Below are 23,699 nucleotides of genomic sequence, written 5' to 3' on the forward strand. Positions count from 1 at the left end.
CCCTCAGATTGGCATGCCGGCGCAGAACGCACCCAACTCTGGACCTGGTACTCCAGAACAATGACGGGGGCAGCACCCCGATAACTCACCGGTTCCCAGGGAGGAGGCACAAAGGGAAGGGGGGTGTAAAGCCTTGGAGGAAGCTTCCTTCCTCACTTGTAAACAGCCCCTGGAAACCCAGGAACCGGAAACAAAATCTCTTGCCCCTGAAAGTCTGCCTCCTAAGGAGCAGAGGGGGGGTAGGAGAAACAAAAGACCCAAACAGACTCAGTTTGAGGAGGAGGTACAGATCTTCCAATTTGAGGGAGAGGGATCCTCAGAGGATCCTGGGAAAAGGATCTTCTCCTTCAGAGAGGGGGGAACTCCTCCCAAAGAAAAATGGGTCCCTAGGGATGCAAATCCAGACTGGGGAGATGTGGAGACTGAGCTACCGCCGCCCACCATCTCATCCCAGAACCAACAGCAAGAAAATCCTCTGGTTCAAACCCATCCTGGTGACTGCCTCCAAAAAGGGGGGGGCGGCCCAGAACTGGAACCAGGGGAACCCACAATGGCTTTGATCTCCAGTTGCCAACTTTTTCTTTCAGATTCCCAAGACTCTCCACAGAATTCTGCCCAAATCTCTTCTCTCGCCATGTCCAAAACCAGAAAATTAGCCCACCAGTTGTCCAAAAATGTACATTATCTGCGCCCCCTTGAGGAGAAGGAGGGAAGATATTATGCCCCGGTACAAGTACAGGGGCAGGGTACAATCTCAGCGCTGGTGGACACTGGATCTCAAGCTACCCTTCTGTCCAGAAGGGCCTTTGATGAACTGAATGCAGGAAGGGGGGAGAATTATCGTATTCCTCTCACCTCTCTTCCTGGACAACTCCAGAACTTCGACGGGAAGGAAATTCCCGTTGAGGGGACGGCAGATTTGGACATAAAAATTGGGCGACATAAGTTGAAACACCCGGTCATAGTTGTGACCCCAGAGGGCACCCCTTGTTTACTAGGGAATGACCTCCTTAGAAGGTTGTCACCCCTAATAGATTGCGTAAACAAGGTCCTCTGGACCCAGACTAGCCGACCAATAAAATTAAAACAGAGTGTCAACCATGTTAGTTTAAACGGCACCGGCCACATGGTTGAACAAAAATCTGACCAAGTAGAATTTCACTTCCAGAATAGCCAAATTCCAGACGTGACAGTAATAGCAGTAGGACAACAGACTGGTGATGGAGGGTCCTCTCTATTTCTGAAAATCAACCTTCCTTCCAGTCTAAAGTGGTACTCCACGCTGGAAGGAAACACTCTGAGATTCTATACTAATCCACAATCAGAAACTCCCACTCCTATAGTCCAGAAAGATGTGAAATCAGCTCAGAGCCTGGCTGATATTCAGCAAATTGGAGAGCAGTTGTTCATCCCTGTTCAGTTAAATGATGGGAAGGACTCTGTTCTCGCTCGAGTGTGCGTGAACCATGGTAAGAGCTTCATCAGCGAAGCCATGTTTCGCCAACTCCCAAAAGATCCAGCCATTCCCACATTCAAACTGATAGACAAATGGGAAATGGACCTGGAAGCGCCTAATTCCAAACATCTCCTGCCAAGCAGGTGTATGCTCAAAATCTCCATTGGCAACAAGAGCATAATCCACAATTGTTGGGTCGTGCGAGACGTCCCTGCCGCCTTTTACTTAGGCAGTGACATTCTCAATCGCTTTGCCATTAGTTTGGACCTAATAAACTTCAAAGCTTGGTCTCGATTAGCGGATAATCCCATGGGCTTTGATGATCCAGAAAAAGCATTTAGGTCAGCTCAATTGCTACCTTATGCAGTTGAAATTCAGATTAAAGAGGAAGTCACCATCCCAGAAAGGACCCGACAATTCTCTCTGGAAGTGAAAGTTAAAAGAGGACAATATTTGCAAAACCCTGATGCTTACATACATCTAAATGCTTCTCTCCAACAGCAAGGGTTAGGGGTAAACCCAACACCATTAGTCAACATAGAACATGACACCATTCTAATAGAGGTGGATAACAGCGACTTAAAGAGTATTACTCTAGCCGCAGGCACCATTATTGGAATGGCGGTTGATGACCGACATTTTTCCATCGATTTAGGTAATGAACTGTTAGGGCCAATCCCCAAGGACTGCTTTGACAGTGACAGTGATGACAATACAACACCGGACAGGATTTTTACCCGGCATGGGGGGGAACTTCCTGGTGTACACTTCTTGCCCTTATGGTAAGGAAGATGTGACTTGTGACTTCAGGAGGGATGAGGTGATTTTCCAGGTCCATGAGGGCTGCCTTTCCCACCTGAAGCCTCCAGTCCAAATCAGCACTCTGACCAGGGACTTCTCCACCCAGCTGGAGGAGGCCGCTGAAATAGCCAAACCAGAAGTCTTTCCAGGCTTCAGGTAGATGGTGGAAGAGAGAGTCAACCTAGCTGATGCCTGTGTGACTCTGGAACAAAAGCAAAAGTTGAAACACGTTTTCTTGGATTTCCAAGATCTCTTTGCGGTAGACTCATATGACTGTGGCCGCACCGACATCCACACAACAACAATCCCCACGGACCCTGGCATGACTCAAGTGTTTGTGAAGCAATATCGTTTGCCTCTCGCATCCATGGAGTCCCTTACTGAAATAATTAAGAACCTTGAGTCCCGGGGAATAATCCGTCCAGTCCACAGCACCTTCAATAATCTGGTGCTGGGAATATTGAAGCCAAACGGCCAGTGGAGACTCTGCGCCGACCTCAGGGAGCTCAACAAACGGGTCCATACTTCCCGATGGCCTCTGCCCTACATTGACCAAGGGCTGGCCCAGATCCAGGGGTCACAGGTGTTCACTGCAATAGACCTGACCAATGGATACTGGACTGTGCCTGTCAGTAGGGAGGACCAATACAAGCTGGCTTTTACCTTTGGGGGCCAGCAGTACACATGGACCCGGACTCCCTTCGGATACCTTAAATCCGGTAATGAGTTCAATATTTTCCTACATAAGGCCATGCCCGACCTGGGTGCGAGGGGTAACCTGGTTTATGTAGATGATGTCCTCATCAAAAGTTCATCTGTGGAGGAACACATAGCGGAGATCCGTTATGTTCTGACCCAGTTGAGGGCCGCCGGAGCAAAACCTTCCTTTCAGAAAGCACAGTGGTGTAGAACCCATGTTAATTTCTTGGGGCATGAGATTACTCCTCAGGGTCTCTGTCCCCAGGAAAAGAAAGTGGAAGCACTTCAGAAACTGAAAGACCCCACAACTCTGCGGGAACTAAGGAGCCTCCTTGGACTGACTAATTACAGCAGAAAGTTCATTGAGGGCTACGCAGAGATCACCAGACCCCCGATTCATCTCCTGAAGGGGGGGTCAAGTGGGAATGGGGTCCAGAACAAGCCGAGGCAGTAAGACAACTCAAAAGAAGCCTCTCACAAGCGCCCTGCCTAGCTTACCCTGTCAGAAACAAGGAGTTCTTCCTGGAGACGGGGTTCTCTAATACGTGCTTGACGGCAGTATTATACCAAAAGCATGACAAGGTCAATAAAGTAATCTCCTATGCAAGCAAAACTTTATCCTCTGTGGAGGAAAAATTCAACGATTGTGAGAAGGCACTCCTGGCGACGGTGTGGGCATTGAAGAATTACCGCCCGTTTATCCAGGGGGAACACATCATAGTAGAGACTCCACACCAGCCTCTGCAATATCTCCAAAGTGACAGAATCCGGGCCGGAAATGTGAGTAATTCCCGAATTACTTCCTGGATTCTATCAATGCAAGGCTTTCCTGTGGAGGTCAGATATGGCCAAAACAAGAAGAGTCCCCTCGCGCAAGGTCTGGCTGACTTGCATGATTGTGCCAGAGAAAACTGTCTTGAGGACGAAAGTCTAAAAATAAAGGACAACATGGAGGCATACCTTAATTCCCCACACAAAGACTTTGAAGAGGACAAGTGTGAGGGAATGCCCACTGTCTATGTGGATGGATGCTCTTACCATGTTGACAACAACGGGGAGAAAGAACTGGTGGCCGGCGTAGGGAATGCATGGGTGAATGAGTCCCCAGAACCCTCCGCTGGATACAAAATTGGTCCCCGAAGTAGTCAGGTGGCAGAATTGATGGCTGTGCATCAGGCCATCCTCACTGCTGCCCAGCATCAACTCCACGAACTGGTCATAATCACAGATTCGGATTATGTACGGAACGGGTTCGTGGAGCACCTGGTTAATTGGAAAACCAGAGGCATGTTATGTGCTAACAACAAACCCTTGAAACATGGGAAGTTGATCCAAAACATTGATGATCTGGTCACCTCGAATGAGATGACCATCTATTGGAAAAAGATCAAGGGTCATTCCAAAGTAGAGGGACCAGACAAAACTGGAAACGACTTAGCTGATCAGCTGGCCAAAACCGGGGCCATCCAAGGGGATCTAATTGAGATGGAGTCCCTGTTGGGGGAAATCCAGGTCACTGCTATCACTAGGTCCCAGACAAATGCTCACAACGACCTTTCAATTGCACAATGGAGCAAGGAGACCCCTGATGCTGTTTTGATTACCGCTCAGAAGGGGGATCCAATAATTGGTAAATTTTACCAGCACCTTGAGGACCCGGAGAACTTTCCCCTGACGGATACCGATTACACTGGGAAAGAGGACCTAAGAGTGTTGATGAAATGTCCAAAAATGTTCCGGATCCAAGACGGTTTGCTGGTAAGGAAATCCAAAGCTGGCCACGATCAGTGGGTGGTTCCTACCTCATTCCGAAGCCTGATGTTAAGTCACGCCCATGATGCGGCCACCGCCGGTCATAGGGGGTTTCACACAACATTGGAAATCTTGAGAGGTTGCATATTGGCCACACATGGGGCAGGACCTCGACCAATACTTGAAGGGGTGTCTTGTGTGTGCACAATTTCAGCCATCATCCCTCACGCACCGTGCGCCTCTCCAAAAGAGGGGGATGACACTGCCATGGTCAGATTTACAAATCGACTTTATAGGCCCCGTGATTCGCTCTGCTAGGGGGAATAAGTACATGTTGACTGTGACATGCTTGTTTACCAAGTGGGTGGAATGTCTCCCAGCCCCAAATTGCAAGGCAGAAACAGCAGCTGCCCTGATGATTAACCACATCTTTTCCCGTTTCGGTCTACCTCAAAGGATTGAGTCAGACAGGGGTAGCCACTTCACCAGTGAAGTGATGACAAAGATGTGGGAGATACTGGGGGTCAAAAGGAAGTTGCATATTGCTTACCGGCCAGCTTCTTCTGGGGCAGTAGAGAGATATAACCGAACCATTGTGAGCATACTAAAAAAGTTTGTGGCAGATTCTGGGCCAAGTTGGGATATCCGATTACCTCTGGTCCTAATGGCCATCAGATCTACCCCTTCATCTGCAACCAAAATGTCACCATTTGAGTTGATGACTGGACGCAAGATGGTGCTTCCCCAGCATTTGCTCTATAGGACCCAAGAGCAGACACTGATAAATGCATCCACTACTCATGAGTATGTGGAGAATTTAAGGAAGCACCTCCAACATGCTTTTGCTTACGCTCAGCGGAATCTAGAAAGATCGGCTGATAGCATGAAGACCCATTGTGACCTGAAAACTTCCAGGAAGGAATATCAGGTGGGGGACCGGGTCTATCTATACAACTTCCAAAGAAACCAGGCAAAACAGCGGAAATTCTTGCCTACATGGAAGGGACCCTTTGAGATTATAGACAAAATCTCCCCTGTGGCCTACAAAATCCACATCCCCAAAGGTCCTTTGGCAGCGGGGGAAGACAAGTGGGTCCACATAAACCAGTCGAAATGTTGCCATCCCAGGCACACTCTGCAACAACTGGAGGAATCCTCTGGAATCCTAGCGGGTACTGTCTCAGACTAATTCAGTTCCAACCATAAAACATACCACATCTAGTCTCTAAAATATTGTGATTTGCATGAAACTGTCTCTTAGTTATACTGTTTTTTTTTTCAAAATAAGAATAATGTTTCGTTATGATGAAATGCAGATGCTGCACCACTATCTCAACAGTGGTGGAAAAATGTCTATGAATAGGTATTGCCGCTCTTCCTTTGTCGTCCTAGGAGAAAGAAAACCTGGAGACGGGACAAGGAGGACGATCCGGAGACCGGGAGCAGAGACGCGACGGGCCCAGAGTACCGCCCAATATTCCCATCTGGACCGGCGAGGAGAACCGATCGATCAGTACCGGATGGAGGAAAAGATGCTGAACTGTGCCATCTATTGGAAGAAGATGAGGAAACATCCCAGGTCTTGCGAGTCCCATTAGTGAAATAGAATGGCCATCGCAAGAGGGGGGGCTTGTGGGATGTTTTTATCCACGCATCCAAGCCCTACCTCAAAACTGTGCAGTACTGACATGGAAAACATCATGATGGCCAGAGCTTCCCAGAAAATGCACAGGGAAATGCATGAAGAATAGGCTGCCACTCATTTTTGCCGATGTTATGGGCACAGAAGGACACTGCCTAAAACCACCATTGGACTACCCACACAGTAGTCTGAAACCATTGGGAGTGGCAATGCTGATTGCCAAAAGCAAACCCATAACTGTTGGGAATTCATTTTCTTAAATCCCAAAAAGGGGTGCAGTACCAGTACTCACCACTATCAGAAAGCCGGCGTTTTAAAACCACCAGATTTTGTGTAAAACTGAATAAATGAACCCAAGGCAAGCCAAAGAAAGACTTACTGAGAGGTGGATACAATCTAAAGTTATATTCTGAAGTGACTTGAAGGTTTATAACAAGACTGGCTGAGCTGTGGATTTCAGCAGTTTAAGTAAATTTGGACTGAAAGACACTAAAAATCTAAATGTTTAAAAGAAATGAGTGACCTACTTCTGAGTGTCACATAGGTTTCAATTGTTTAAATGCCATAGTTTTAAACTTGGAATCAGCATTCTAGCTGCATATGTAAAAATGTTTAGTTTTATTTGAATGCAGAAAACTGGGGAACAGAAATGACATGTAGCTAAAAACTGGCTTAAAGAGATTCCAATTTTGCCTGGCAACTACCCCCCATCAGGAGTGAAACTTGAGTCACAGCTGTGTTCCCAGGCCTATCTGCCTTTTGCTGGCCACACTAAGGATATGCCATCTCTCTGATAATTGAATTAAGGGGAGCCCCCACAGAATACAGGAGCTCTGAACAAAGCCCTGTCCTGACTCGGGCAAATGTTTTATTGGCGGGAGTCGTAAATGGAGCTTCCTCCTGGAAGGACAGGGGAGGGGCACTGCCTGTGAGAGCAAGCTGGCTTGGTAGAACTGGAAAAACCAGAAATTCAACCTTGTGCTGGGGGGAAACCACACCCCTTTGGGGCCAGAACCTAACTCTAAAAAGATGGATCATTCATAGAGCGGACTTGTGAAAATTATTTAAATGATACCATAATTCTTGTGATTTTTCTGCCCACATTTTAAGACGTGTTAGGACCCGGTGGTATGTTCAGGGGGGTTTTAGCGGAAAAGAGGATATTACTCAAAATGTGTGCGTGTGAAAAATCTGACACTTCATCAACTAATGTCCATACTCCTTGCCCACATGTGTGTAAATTTGGGTTAATGTCCGATATTGCGAAACCAGTTAAAAAGTGCAAATGTCGCCATTTCTGAATGCAAGCTCCCAAGAAGAGCAGATTTGGACAGTGTATACCTCCTGTGATGCATGATGGGTGCATGTAATTTTAAACAAATGTGTACCTGTGCAAATATGTCTTTTGGGTGAAAATATAGACTGTGTGTAATTTGACAGGGGTGGGTTCTCTGTACCATAAACAGACCTCATCATGATGACACTTCATTTCATTCCCCCAATCAAGTGGAATAGGATGAAGTGGCCAATGACAAGTGGAGAGGGGTAGAGCCTAGTGATGCTGCACACACACCCATTTTCAAAACACATAAAAGCAGACAGACAGGACAGATAGGGACCTTCAAATCCATTTGCAGCGGGACGCTCTGCCGGGAAAATCTATACTTTACCTCCATCAATCTCTAGAGAAAGTTGTGCAGAAAGATCCAGACTTCAAATCGATCAATCTCCAGAATCCAGAGAGAGAGAGAGCTGACCCAGATCACTGTGAAGACCAGAGTACAGTCTAAAACCTTACCAGATCCGTGGCGAGGCCCATTTAATTCAAGAATATAGTGTGAGTACCTAGCAGACCCGTGCAGAACCAATCTCTTAGTTAAAATAATATAATTCAATCTATTTTAATCTAAGTAGAACTGTCTCCTAACTGTCACCTGTCATTTGTAAAGCTGTCACCTGCCATTTTCTAGTTGCTAGCTGTCACTTGTCTTTTTGAACTTTAAAATTTCAAATCTGCAAAAACGACCTTTATTTAATCGCTCATATCTCCGTGACCGTTTGTGCTAGAGACTTGCAGTAACTTTCCTCAGAAAGCTTAGAATCGTGGCTTTCCCACGAACCTAGAACCGCATTCCTACCCCGATACTTTTGCCACAATCGCGAAAAACGCACTCGAGAATTTGCCGCGATTTGCAAATTTCTCAACGTGTGAAAACAGCAGTTTTCTTGCTTTCAGTTGCTAAAAATTCGTTTGCCTCTTAAGAACCATCCTAGATCCTTGCTAAAGTGAGCCTGAACTCATCCCAAGTATATTTCACTCACCCTGAACCTCCTAGAGGGAATTAAAAGCATTTTAGTATATTTTTCACTTCATTGCCAGCACATATAAAAGCATTTTGGGCCTGTGTTTAAAACTCCGATCTGTAATCTAAGCTTGCTGGGGTGAACTGAATCACATTTGATTGCATTTCTGAGAACTGTGTGCCTTCCTTCCATTTCCTTGCATTGCATAAAAGGGGGGGTGAATTGTCCAAGAAAGTGATTACATTGTCTTTTGCTGAAATCCTATCAAGTTATTTTCTGTACTGCATTTCATTCCACATTGCATCCATTTGAAACCATAAAAGTATTGTTGCTATCTTATCCATCCTATAACCACTCATCATTGATTATAAAGAAGTGTGCTAGTGCCAGACTATCCATTATTGATTACTGATCAGATTAAGTGTGATATTCAATTATTAATTTATTATAAAGCGTGATATATATATACATTGTTTAAATTCTCAAATAAACCTTTAACTTGCAAAACAGAACTACTTCTTGGCTCAGTGGGGTCAGGAGGATTCCAAGAGAGGGGTGTTATATAGGGGTAGTCATCCTGAACGCATGAACTGGACATAAAGATATATCAATAAGGGTTTCCATTCAGTATCCCAGACTAGGCATTGACTTAGCTGTAGTGTTGAATTGAATCCTCTTACAATAGCGACAATGGCCCTGGGGACTCGTGAGGCGTGGCTGTGGGCCTGGAGGTTCCCTGAAGACCTCCTCTGGGATGAAACAGTGGTGGAAGGGATAGACGAGAAAATAAAAACTTATTTCATTGAGAGCGACACAGGGGAGATACCGCAGGGAGTGATATGGGACGCCTTTAAGGCGGTCTTGAGGGGGGAGCTTATTGCGCTCAAAGCAAGACGAGATAAACAACTATCACAATGGGAAGAGGACCTAGAACAGACACTAGAAGAAGCAAGGAGGGAGGTGGCGAATAACCCAAGCAGATCATCGAAAAGAGCACTGAAACACATACAGGGCCAACTAAATCTACTGCAAACCAGAAAGGCTGAGACGGACCTACTTAGAATGAAACAAAAGTACTACAAGTATGCCAAAAAGGCCAACAAACTCCTGGCGCTGCCACTCTGTGAAAAAACTCGCAAAGGGACAATTTTAGCGCTAAAAAACACACTCCGAGACAATGTAACTTCGAATTAAGAAATGGGGGAAGTAATGAATGACTTATCAGACCCTATATAGCACAGCGAACCCAACTAGAGAGGACCAGATGGCATATCTAGACCAGATAGCCCTGCCCAAACTGTCGGAGGAGACCAGATCTTTGCTAGATAGGGAAATTGAAATCGGAAGAAGTCACGGAGGCCATTAAGAAGCTCCCCAAAAACAAGGCCCAGGGACCAGACGGCTACACAGACGCATTCTATAAGAAATTCCAAACATCCCCGATCCCCAGACTCACCGCTTTGTACAATACGTTCAGGGCTCAAGGCGACATAACGCCATCCATGAATGAAGCAAAACTAATACTCTTTCCCAAGCCGGGTAAAGACCCATCTCAGCCAGGCTCCTACCGCCTGATTGCCCTGATCAATTTGGACGCTACACTATACAATAAGATTCTGGCAAACAGGCTCTCTCAGCATCTCACAGCTTTGGTGGACCCAGATTAAGCGGGCTTCATCCCCACACGGCAGATGGCAGACAATACAAGGCGGGTGTGCCACCTGATCGAGAAGGCCGAGCACTCCAAGATACAAGCAACACTCGTCGCTTTGGACGCCGAGAAAGCGTTCGATAGGGTGGAGTGGTCACAGCTCTTCCTTACGACGGAACACATGGGGTTCGGGAAGAGGTTTATGCCCCACGATAAGAATCTCACTAAACGGAACACTCATCTAAAGTGGCACTATCCAGAGGCACAAAACAGGGCTGCCCCTGTCGCCCCTTCTCTATGCTAGGGGTGTCACGGTATTAGTTTTATGACGGTACAATAACCTTCTTGCCAAACGACGGTATATCATGGTTATCGCGGTATAGCAGGTGGAGTAAATTAATCGTAACCAATATTTTCTAAAAAGGTCATAAATTGTCAGATTTATCATCACAAACAAAACCAGACACCCAGGGCCAGAATTGGGCTTTTCAACATACTTTCCACTGAAATGCCGCCCCTTGCTTCCACCAAACACAAACACACGTGTGGAGAGGAGGAGGGGGGTGGGGGGGAACCCTGCTGCGACTGGCAAAGCAAACTGAATAGCTTTTTTAAGTGGTCATTTAGGCTTTTAGCTCCCCCACTGGCTACTGGTGAAGATGAACATGTTGCCATCTTGCCACAGATCAATGGAGTCTGATGGTAGTATACGCTTGTGCGCATACACACACACTCTCTCTTTACGTTACAGCCTTTAATTTACTTCCGGGCCAAAAGGTGTTCAGTAATCACGGACATGTTACCCTTTGGTATGGCAGCAGGGAATACCCACAGAGATGGGTAAATTTCGCAGTGTGACTTATTACATGTAAATTCAATGATAGAACCAGGGAAATCCCCCATTGTCATATGTTTAGAAAACATTATCCATTATAAATATATAAACCCCAAAGCCGCCAACCCAAAGTCCCGGGAGGATAGCTCAGCGGCAACATGCGTGCCTTGGAAGCAAGACGACACGAAGCAACACAGGTTCGATCCCCGGGTCGGCGCTTAGAAACCTCTGGGTGTTTAAGCGTGTTATAAATACGCAACCAAGACAAAAACAATTACGCAACTAAATAAACAAAAACCATTTCTTTAACAGCGCCTCGATGCCTGCGGGCTGTGTGAGCGCTTTAAAAAAAAATGTAAATAAAAAAAAAAAAGTAAACCCTGTTCCTTCTTGCCACTGTATTTATTCTTCCTATTGCTAACATATTGATTTTGTGTCAGGCATGTGTGGTTTATGGAATGGCATTAAAAACTGTTCAAACTGAAACTACTTGGCAGACGGCACATCCAACAGTGCAAGACCAAGACTGCGCAGCACTTGCTTACTACAGACTTTCCAAATCAGATTGAAAAGCACACTTAACGGTATGAACGGTATACCGGTATAAACAATGTGACTGTTATTATTGTTCAATTAAGTGGTTCACGGTATCTTTAACGGTATACCGTAATACCGTTACATCCCTACTCTATGCCCTCTTCCTGGAACCCTTCTTAGCGAAAATACAGATGCACCAACTCATCTGAGGGATCCCAACGGGAGACAAAGCCATGGCCTTCGCAGATGACATGCTAATAGCCCTCACTAAACCAGAACAATCCCTTCCAGTATTAATTCAGGAACTCAAGGAGTTTGGGTATGTCTCGGGCCTCAAAATAAACAAGAACAAATCATAAATCCTAAACCTCTCGGCCGACCCAGTGATTGTCTCCACTTTATCCCAGACGTTTGGGATGAAGATAGCACACGATTGCATTCCCTACTTGGGCATCAATTTGACCCCTTCTGCAACCAAACTCTATGTAGCTAACTTTCCGGCCCTGCTCACCCATCTTCAACATCTCTTAGAAAAATGGAACCCACTTAACACGTCGTGGTGGGGAAGGATATCCGCAGTCAAAATGACCATATTACCAAAAGTTCTTTACTACTTCCAAGCTCTCCCGCTGACGCTGCCAAACTCCTTTTTCAGAGCCTTGAACAGAATGACGTCCACCTAAGTCTGACAACGTAAGAAACCAAGAGTGGCCATGACTACGATGACCGCCCACACACGGGAGGGAGGGATGGCACTGCCGCACTTCCAGAGATACCATGAAGCTTCACAATTGAGGGTTCTGAAAGAATGGGTTGCAAGCTCCCCTCAAGAAAGTTGGACCAGGCAAGATGTCGCAGTGGCGGGAGACTCACTTTCCAATCTCCTGTGGAACAAAAGGAGTCTTAGGCACCCAAACACCAAAATCAGTGTAGTCATGAGGGTAAGCCTAGAGGTCTGGGACTCGGCTGTCAGGAGAGGAAACATAACCACAATCCCATCTCCGTTCACCCTGCTGTTTGGAAACCCAGACTTTTCCCCCAGGTCTGAATCCCAATGCATACTCTGCCTGGAAGCAGGTGAGCTTCTCCAAGATCAAGGACATGTTTGAAGGCCGAGATATGAGGTCATTTGAGGAATGTACTCGCGATTTTGGCATACCATCGAAAGAAATATTTCAACACATACAGCTTGTACATTATCTACACCACTGTACAAAGAAGCAGGGACAAGGCCACTGACAAAATTCGAGACATTCCCGACAACCGATTCAGGATCGATTAAACCGATTTTGAATTTGTACTCCCTCCTGAATGAACAAGGAGAGGGCGTCCGTTGAGCCTACATGAAAAGGTGGGAGCAAACACTAGGGAGAACAATACCAAGATCCCTGTAGCAAGAAGTATGGCGAGAGATGCCGAGACTCACTCGATCTATCCAGCTGCGGGAAATGTGGCAAAAAGTTCTCCTGCAATGGCATCTAACCCCAGCGAAACTGCAGACAATCTACCCGAACACCGACGGATTATGTTGGCGAGGTTGTCAACAGAGAGTTTGGAAACATATCTGGTGGCAGTGCCAGGCACTCTCAGCCTTTTGGACGGACATCAAATCACAAACTGGGAAAATGGTCCAAAGAGCAGAAGAACTAGAAGAAAGCGTGTGGTTAGCGGGTTTATGGGACCAGGCGCGGCGAACGCATACCAGGCATCAACGGAAAGGGTTGATGGCCCTCATCATAGAGGCATGGTTGACAATAGCTCAATGCTGAAGACACCATGCTCCAATGGTGTCCACACAAGATCAGAATCCTGAAAATTATCTGAATCATTATTACCTTGACATTATAAACGCCTGTTTCCCAACAGCCACCAAAGGGGAAAGGGGGAGGGAGAGGGAGGGGGGGGGGGGGGAAGGGGAAAGTTATGAGTTGATCTGTGTTATTGAAAAATAATAAAAATTACTTGGAAAAAATAAAAGAAAAAAAGCATGGGGATGTGTGGTGCTCCTCTGCCTTGATATTCTTTTCTCCAAAAGAAGTGTTGTACTTCTCCGAGGGGAGGAAGTCTTTTATTGCAAATGAAGTGCAGCATCGCAAGGAAGCGATGATGAAAGTAGTGTGAAACATTTACTGGATCAAAAGAGCACAGCTCTCCTGGTGCTTTCATGTCTATACCCGTTTTATTTTTGTTTGCTATGCATAGTAAAGTGTGCAAGTCTTCCCATGAATACTCAGCACAACTTAAAGTGACAAACCATGTGGGTGGGGCAAGGTTGCGTAGCATACACTGTACATCTGCATGCCATCGGAACCAGTACTCTTTGATGCCACACATGTTTGCCAAGATATTTGTAACACTACTTTGTAAAACTTCATCCTTTTGTTGCACCTTTTGAAGTAGTTGTGTAGCAGGCATGTTTTGGAAATGGGAACCTGTTTTTAATGTGTGGACAACTCCATAACATAGGGTTGCTAGTTCACTTTCAAAGAGCAGGTGGAATATGTACTCCACGTTCTGTCAAAATCTTGGGTCTTCAGCATACATTCGTAAACAGCAGTATTCGGATGCTGTTATTTGTGTGCTTCTTTCATCATATCTTCCACCTTTTCCAGTGGAGAAGAGTAGAGGAAAGGCTTGTGCTTCTAAACTTTTTTCCCATATACTGATTGGGACTCCTTTGGCTTGCCGCATTTGATACGTTTCTAGTGCATTGTCTATGGTGTCTCTGGAGTGCAGTGGGTGAATTGTATAGTGATCTAAAGTACTGGACGCTGCACTAGGATTTATGCGTTCAAATTGGCCACTTTTTGAGGAGTCCTGAATTATTTCGGTTGTTTCTCTCAGGTTTTCTTCAATGTTTATTTCCTTGTAGTATTCATTGTTTTCTTTAAGGTATTGCAATGCCTCTCTAACGTCGGTTAATTCCACTAGATTTTTTCTGTTGTATGTACACCATTTACCAGGATAATCAAATATTTGTGTATTGGCCTTTGCACTCAGAGTGTCTACATTTTCTTTCAGAACTAACAGTAAATAAACTACTTTACCACAAATCCCTTTCGGTAATTCGGTGGGAGGTAATTTTGCAGTTTTTGGTTGAAGACGTATTATTGCTTGAAATGGGTGCACTGTTTGTATTATAATGCTCTCATACAAATTAAGCGGCTGCAGTGCGTTTGGCACTGCAAACAGTTTCAAATTATTACCAATTGCACATGAAGGCCTTTGGTTATTGTCAGGTTTTGAAGTGCAGTATGTGCACAGTATAGAGGTGTTGCTAATGTCGTACTTGTTTTCTGCTAGAAGGTACAGAGCTAATTGAAACCATTGGGATTCCTCAATGCCTTCTATTTCCTAAATTGTATCAACAGTTTTGGTGCTCTTTTTATTTTTATAGAAAGTTCTACGACAACACACCCATACTTGGTTTGGCATTTCAGCAGAAGTACTTTTGAACTTTTGTATTTCTTTTGTGTATGTGTGATTTAAAAATGTCATTGCGCACTTGTTTGGCTGTACCGTGTAGGAGAATATCATTTAAATGTTGTAGTGCTAAAGCTCGAGTTTTTGCATAGTACAGTTTGTAGACTAAATTTCTGATTGTTGAATGGTGGGTTGCTAACATTTTAATACGGTGGAAGGTGCTTTTGCAAGCTGGTCCACAAATGCAGGCTAAGGAATGTCTGCGTTTTCCAGTGTACTTGCGCACTGGACAGGAGTCCATACTTTGTAGTATTTTCATTTTTCTTTTGTTGGTGCCTTTGACATACTGATTGAGGAATTGCTGCAAACTTTTGATTATGCATGGGCGAACGTTGCACATTGATGTGCAAGGCCATTTGTAGGTGAGGCGTGTTGGTTTGGTGGATTGGAGAGTGCCTTCTAAGTTTGATGGGGATATTTGTGAAAGGATAGTTTCTTCTTCCATTATGGTATTGGCTATCTTTTCATATCCTCGTCCACTCTGATGTAAGGCAATTTGGTTAGTTAGTTGCTGTTTGTAGGATTATTCATTGAAGTATGGCTCTGTGTTGGTGGTGGTGTGACTCCACTCACCTGTACATATGTGGCCAAAGGTATCTATGGTGACATTGCGTTTGTTTCGTAGCACTGCTTGAAATTTATAAATTAATCTTGTTAGTGGTTTCATTCTCTTTAAAAGTTACTATAAACAATTTCTGCTTCACACTTATAGCAGTGTCTACAAGAGCTTCTAGGAATACTTTTCTGCGGTAGGTTTTGAGGGTTGGGCGGGATTTCTGTCCTCTACTTGTAAGGTTGCGAAGGACTCTGTGGTGGAATCTTTTTTGTAAAATTATTTTTTTGAATGCTTGCTTGTGATAACACTATTTGTACGTGCTCTTTTAGGAGTAGTCTGCGTTGGGCTGTATTTTGTGGTTTCCTGTACAGTCTCATATTTTGCCAGATCACCTACACTGTCTTTACTGGTAGATGGATTAGTTTTCCTTAATGACTGAATTAACTCTTCTCCTGAACCTTTCTGTTTACGTTCAGATGCAGTGGATGGGTACTCTGTGTTTGTAGGTTGTGTGGCTCTCTTTCTGCGTCGCTTTCTACGGAATTGCCGTTTGGTAGGCATTGTGTAGTAGCTGTTGGTGAAGAAAGGGAAGTGTGGGTGTGCACATTTTCACATGCATATGTGTACAATGTGCGTCAGTGGGTGAATGGGAGGGCAGGCAGCTATTTAAGTGCAAGTGTGTGGCTGTGTAGTGGTGTGTTATGTTAGGTTGGGGACACTATGTTAGTATGTGGGTATTATTGTAATGGTGGCGACATAAGAAACACCTAGCACCTGTAGCGGTGTGATTAGTAACAATGAAGTACATACTGCTGGATGGGTACACATGTATATGCTACAGTAGAATATTAGTGCACTGGTTTAGTAAGACATACAAGAGTATGCTGCTATTGTACTTACCTTGTTGATTGCAGAGAGTAGGTGTCTTCTAGGCTGTATTTTGAAGTGTACACTCCAGTAGCTTCCCAGAGACAGGTGGGTACTGCTCCTGTATAAGAAGACGGTAAGAAAATATGTTGGCTAGTGACATACTGCTTACATTTGTACATTACATTCTTGAGAACTGTAGGGGGATGTCTTGGCAGGAAGACGAAGTGTGTTTGTATAAATGGAAGGTCTACAATATGAAGGGTGGTTGAGAGTAAAAGTATGTTTGTTAAGGGAGTAGGTGGCCTACTTGGGAGTTTAGTGTGTCACAGGTTATGAAAAACGTGTGTGTATTAATGTAGGCCTATTTACTTGACAAATGCAGTACTGTGCAGTGTGGGAGGATGAGACAAATGTGCAGAAAGATGTACAGAGTGGCAAGTATAATGTTTATGGGCGTCCATTTGCATGCAGTTCTGTGCAGATGTATGCTCAGTACCTGAGTGCAGGGATTGCTTAGGGGTTTTAATTTAGATATACACATTTACGCATGTTACTTTTTTGAACGTGGCGATAACTGTTTTTATTGCTTAACTGCTGTTATGTATGACGTATGGGTGGAAACTGTAATTATGCTTGAAATGTATGCAGTTTGCATAGTTTGGTCGGAAAGGCTGCCTGATAGTTGTGTTTGCGATTTGTTTAAAAGTGCTAGGAGGTGGTGTAATGGGGGAAACAATTGTAAAAGACTGAACAAAAGAACACAGTAACCTTTTTCATCTACCAATGCGTGTTGCAGCCAAATGGATCCTTTGCCACCACCTACCACTGTAGGAGCAATTTCATGGTATGTGATGGGAGGCACAATAGTACAAATGTTGAATAAGTTATCGAGATTTAGACCTAGGTACTCTTTTGCTACGCATGGTGTATAGTTCTCAACCTTTCATGGCTCTTGGGCGGGTGAAAACTGATGTTGTAATTGGCGTGTGAAAGCCCATTGATTGATATGGGCGTTTAGGGAGCTTGACAGGTGAGACAGCTGCATAAGTGGCGGGTGACAGTCACCAAAAGCATGTGATTTGAGAGGTATGCAGACGTATAACAGTTGGCACTGTACTGTAGAAAAAAATAGTAATACCTACTGGGTGTGCTGATGGGTAGTGATGCTGATGTTTGTGGGTGAAGAACGCGTAGATCGTTCACCTGTAATCTCTCGTGGAGGTTCTTTTCATTTAGAAGATATGTCACCTCTGCGTGAGTAATGGCTGTTACACTCTGTTCATTAGATGTGATAGAATTAAATGCACACTTCTTGGCTGCAATTGGTTTATGCATATGTAATAGTTTAACAGTAGCCAATCAGGGAGTGGTGCTTACAGACTACTTGAAAAGGGAAGAAGGACTGGCCCTGCTCTACTGGGCCGCGGCCCTCGCGCTAGTAGGGGAAATCGCACGTGCTAAATGGTGTTCTTCGCAATGTGCTTGGTATGGAAATGGGACTACGGTTGAGCGATTCACGTGTATGTATGCTTTTGTGTTCCATGGTAGGTTGATGTTTTATGGCCATGATAACGTTAGTGCTTGTAGTGTGACGTTTGTTAGTGGCAGTGAATTTTTTTTCCTCTATTGCAATTAGTAATCTGTTGCAGTACATACTACATACGCTGCAGACACACATTTAGTAATACAGGGAGGATAAGCCGAGAGCAGCCAATAACAAGGAGCACAGAACGGGGTTTCTTGACATGTCCCTTTAATAAACACTTTGTATAACTTCTACAAAAACGCAGATTTTTTTTATTATGCTTCAAATGTGTTTGTGTAGCCCTGTACACAGGGCAATATGTTGACAAAAGCCACGCCTTTTGGGGGAGCGCACATGCTACATCCGGGTATTGTGAGGGTGGGTGCAATGGAAATGGGACGATGCAGGGGTTGGGATTGGTCAATATGAATTTGTGGGTGTGGTGTGTAGGAACAGATTGTGGCATAACGTTTCTTTGCCAATAGAAGTGGACATGGCTACGGGGACGGGTGTGCCGTTAAGTAGGCAGACTATATGGCTGTTGGGTGACTCGTGGATACATTGGGTATAACTTTACGCAGAGCGTTGTCCACTAGCAGCACACCTTGGTTTCGATAATGTTGCTGTAAACTGGTACAGAATACGTGGAATACAGTGGGTCCTTTTTGTGCTAGTTTGGTGACGCTTCCTGATCCAGACATCATATTGTTCATTGTGGAGGGAACAGTTTAGGGCATGTTACCGGCATTTCACTGTAGTTTGCAATGAATTCACACATAATCTTTTCTCGCATTGCCCAGATGCAGATGTGGCTGCGTTCTTCCTTCTGTGGTCCACAAATGGAGAAAGCGCGGCTCAATGTGCACAAAGCGGTGTGAGCTTTTCTGCGCGACGTTGGCATGTTCTCCTTCCACAATGAAAACATTACATTTCGTAGTAGGAACATTTTCCGTTCAGATGGAGTTCATCTGACTGATGCTGGCAATGAGAGCTTTCCGCATAGTATCCAAAATGTCGTACATCACTTCCTGCAAGTGTAGGATGCATTTTCCCAGTGGTCCTTCACCAATTGTGACGTTTAAAATACAAATAGTACCAAAAAGGCTCTTTTCAGAGCCACTATTTGTTGTGGAAATGCGTACAATGCTTTTGACGACGTCTCGACCACCAACTGTTGCCATCTCTGTACGCAGCGCTTATAGGCTGCGTCACTGCCTGCATGCTTCATTTGAAGTTCTTTTTTTGAACACTGGAAGGTGGCACTGAAAAGAGCCTTTTTGTTCGGCCTGCTTTCTGGCTGTGCAGCATTTTTCCTGTTGCTTTAAGAGACGCCAGAAAAGACAGCAGTGGAAGGGAGATTTCACAAAGCGTACCAACCACAGGGATATGAAATGTTAAGTGGAGAGTAGAAAATGTAAGGTGCACCTTACTTGCGTAGGGGGCAGTGTTTGCCATGGTCCCGGACCGCTGACTCAAAAGCACTTCGAAAATGTTCTCCCGTACACAGTACTGTGTCGCAGTATATGCACAGTACAGTGACCTTTGAAAGGTAGGGGCTGTTGTATTGTGCATGTCCTCCAAGGTTGCTTGCGGGATGTGGTGGCCCATTGGAGTGTCTCTAGTGGTGGTAGGAGCAGATGCAGAGGATGCTGTAGTGGACAATAACTTACTGCCTGCTTGGAAGGGGACAACTCTCCAAATATCTGCCTGGTGGTTCGCTTTAAGGAGCCGCCGTATGGAAGTGGTGCCATAGCTGTACAAGCCAGGTTTCCCGCGACTGATGTTGTACTCGGTGCACTGCACCTGGTTAGCACGGGATTTAGGCACATTTCCAACAGTTCCAAATAGTTTCCACAGACAGGATTGCCGCTGGCTGTAGGCAATGGGGATTCTTTCTACTTTACTCTTTTTTCCTTTTCGATGTCCCTACCCATTATGACGCTTGTCCATTTTCTGGGACTTTTAGAAGGAGGTGTTGGTGGTGAGGGTGTGGGTGCCACTGAGTCAGAGGTAGTATGTGGAGCATGTGACAATGCAAAGTGCCATTAACCCATTCCCTACAATATCTACATGTAGAAGGAAGAATGGAGGATTGCTGTAAGGGTGCACCATCACTGTAACACTCTGTACATTGCAGAGAAATGTTTCTTTTGATGTGTACGGATCTGGCTCGTGTCCGCCAAATGAGGGACGACGCGCAACGTTGATACGTTACTATGGTAACGTCGCCATTGTTCTCCATTTGCAAGCTTGTCTGCTGGATGTATATTGCACGTTACACTTTGTTGCATGTGTATAGTTGTACTACTGATACGATTCCCACCCCTGGCCTACTTAAACATATGGTTCACGTACATTGCACATTTCTACCTATGCTTGCTGTGAGCACTATAGAGTAGGTGGGATGTTTACGTGGACAAATACACGCAGAATGAGGGTGTATGCTTCCAGCTACTACGACTGCACCACGCGTTTATTCGGTTATGTTCAAGAGGGAAAGTGTTACCAGGCGTCACAGCACGATATATGTATGTGCACAGTTGTGCCACAGATAAACGGATGCTGCTGTTACTTTTTCCAGACGGATGAGCGCATGCAAACATGCGGCCCGTAGTGGCGTCCTACGGATGATTGTATTGTGATTGCACATAGGGCAGCCAGGTGCGGCGGTCGTCCGCCTCCTCCATTTTTCTCACTTGTATTCATCCCCACTACTGTTGTCCCTTCACACTTGCAATGGCCTTTGTCTAACAAAGAAGAAAAAAGGGGACATACACAATCTGTACAAATTAACATTGCAATATTTATTAGCACACATTTATAGCGACTATTCGGAAAGGGAAGGGGGACAAGAAACAGATACATATATTGGGAATGTTTTCATTTCAACAAGCTGCTGCTTAGGGGGGGGGAGAATGGATTGAGCTCTCATCGAAGCGTCTTTCATGACACTGATTTTGCAGGGAAGTGGGGCTGGGACCTGGGAAGGCAGACATATGCAAGTTGGGCAGTGATATCTTATTTTGACCTTTATATGTTCTTCTACAAACCTTCTCAAGGCAGCAAATTGGAGGAGCAACTGCTCGATTTTGTCGTCCAGGCGGTCAACTTTCATACGCCCAGCGTTCAGTTCAGTTTCGGGTGGCCGTATGTTCCTGTGCAAAAGGTGCCGCATCTGGTGTCCTGCTTTGCATTCTGGTATTTTCTGTTAAAAGAGAACAAATGTGGTTACTTGAAATGAAGTTTTACATTGCAATTGTGTTCTTATTGCCAGCTGGTTCCCTACTTATGGGGTTACTATGCTCATTCATTTGTTAATTCGGAAGATATTCATTTCTTCAGGCGGAAAATTCTCCTCAAGCCACTCTATGGTGGAAGTCATTGCTGCGCACAAACAGAAAACAATGTTTTTCTACTACTGTAGACTAACAGACCTGTGCAATTACAACAACAACTTTCGTCTACTTACCATGTTGCTCTGATGTTCCGTTATCAGTAGTTGCTGTTTGCTGCTCTGCCTCTTCCTTGGTCGGATTGTGCAGCAGGTGTGCGGTAAGATTGATGAAGGCAAATGTCAATTTTCATGTTGGTGCTTTCCTTTATGCTGCATACTTTATGCCTTTGTGCACTTTTTGTATAGGTACAGCATTTTCCCTTCTAATTGACGCGCTTGAAGCTGTTCGCATGTTTTTTGTCTTTGCTGAATGTTACATCTTTTTATGACCTCCTCCTCCCTTTCTGGGCACGTTAGACTCAACTCAATCTCTGCAAACGGACGCAGTGTTCCCAACCTTTGTGCCTTTTACTATAAAGCCTCAGGCTTCAGTATGTTGCACAGTACATCTTTACACATTAAGCGTATCCTGTACACATCAAATGCAATTCAGTGAAAGACACATTTTACAGGGACACTATGGTTCACTTGTGCACCTTAAACCCTATCATATTTCCTGCAAAAACTATAACAATGGTTAGAGTGCCGTGCTAGAAACCTATGAAATTCACTAACAAAAAACATTTTTAAAGGGACGTTATGGTTAAGTTGTGCTACTACTAAAGCCATTTCCACTTTATTCACCAAAGTAGCCTAAAGCATTGTTATGGTTACAGTGCAATATTAAAAACCTATGCATGTGACTCACAAAAAACATTAAAAAGGGACGTTATGGTTAAGTTGCACCACTACAAAACCTATGAAATTCAATGGAAAAATGTTGCTACTGGGACATTATGGTTACAGGTAAAACTTAAAAACACCAGAAATTCGCAAGTTATGGTGCACAACCATAATTCGCGCTACCACTGTGCACTGCAAGGACTAACACCCATGACATCAAAGATGACATGTGCCCATTCAAGTGTCCCTTGTGGATTGGGCTGCTCTTTTTTTGGGCGCAAGTGATGAGATGTGTTTGCGTATTTCATTTCTTGCATTGATACGTTTTGAGAATCTGGGTCCCTGAGGATTTTTTTTTTTTATTGTAGTTTTTGCAGGTTTTGTTTCTTTCAAAAACAGCAGTTTTTGCAGCATTTTGCGCGAAACGGCAGTTTTCGGCATTTTACGCAAAACGGCAGTTTTCGCAGCATCGCAAAATCGCTAATAACTGGAGGGTCTGACCAGCAGATTACTCTTAACAGTCATACAGCATCTTCATGACTTAGGCCTGCCGAGAAAACTGTTGCAGTCAGTGCAAGGGTAAAACTGAAAGACCATATAATGAGACAGGTACAACTTCAACTGACTAAGTGAAGGCAACAGCAGTCTTCCCTTATTTGATATGAACAGAGACCAACCCAGGGTCGCACTGTAAAACGGATTCAAGTGGAGGCACACAGTGGACCAAGATGTATACAAGTAGAAAGCAGTGTTGAAAGAAATAACCAGGTACAGGACAGGATAGAATATCAGAAGCTAGAACAGGCAGGTTGCAAGGTCCCAGAGGAACAGGGCAGAAGGCAGAGGAGTGTGGGAAGGCTGCCAGGCAGGGAAGCCCACAGGAGAAGGGCAGAAGGCAGCAGAGTGCGGCAAAGCCGTCAGGCGGAGGCCCAGAGGAGCAGGGCGGAAGGCAGCGGAGTGCGACAGAGCCGTCAGGTGGGAACCCAGATGAGCAGGGCAGAAGGTACAGGTGGGAGCCCAGAGGAGCAGGGCGGAAGGCAGCGGAGTGCGGCAGAGCCATCAGGCGGGAGCCCAGAGGAGCAGGGCGGAAGGCAGCAGAGTGCAGCAGAGCCGTCAGGTGGGAGCCCAGAGGAGCAGTGCAGAAGGTACAGGTGGGAGCCCAGAGGAGCAGGGGGGAAGGCAGTGGAGTGTGGTAGAGCCGCCAAGTGGGAGCCCAGAGGAGCAGGGCGGAAGGCAGAGGAGTGTGGCAGAGCTGCCAGGTGGGAGCCCAGAGGAGCAGGGCGGAAGGCAGCAGCAGACTGGAGAGGGAGCTGCAAGGATCAACAGGAATCAAAGGCCAAAAGAGGATTTCCAGGAAAGGTCAAAAACTGGTAACAGGAGCACCAGCACGAACTCCCAGTGGAAGCAGTCGACTGACAACTGCTTCTGTTCAAAGTGAGCTTATAAAGGCCCTCCCAGCCAGCAGGCCAGC

General features: G+C 45.2%; 1 protein-coding gene across 1 annotated transcript in view; it reads right to left on the reverse strand.

The window, feature by feature from the left end:
* SERPINE2 (serpin family E member 2) overlaps positions 1–23,699 on the reverse strand; it is a 641,152-nt gene that overhangs the window by 380,102 nt on the left and 237,351 nt on the right. The gene's annotated exons all lie outside the window — the stretch shown is intronic.

Source organism: Ambystoma mexicanum, chromosome 10 (assembly GCF_040938575.1).
Source record: "Ambystoma mexicanum isolate Mex_15411 chromosome 10, UKY_AmexF1_1, whole genome shotgun sequence".
Classification (NCBI taxonomy): domain Eukaryota; kingdom Metazoa; phylum Chordata; class Amphibia; order Caudata; family Ambystomatidae; genus Ambystoma; species Ambystoma mexicanum.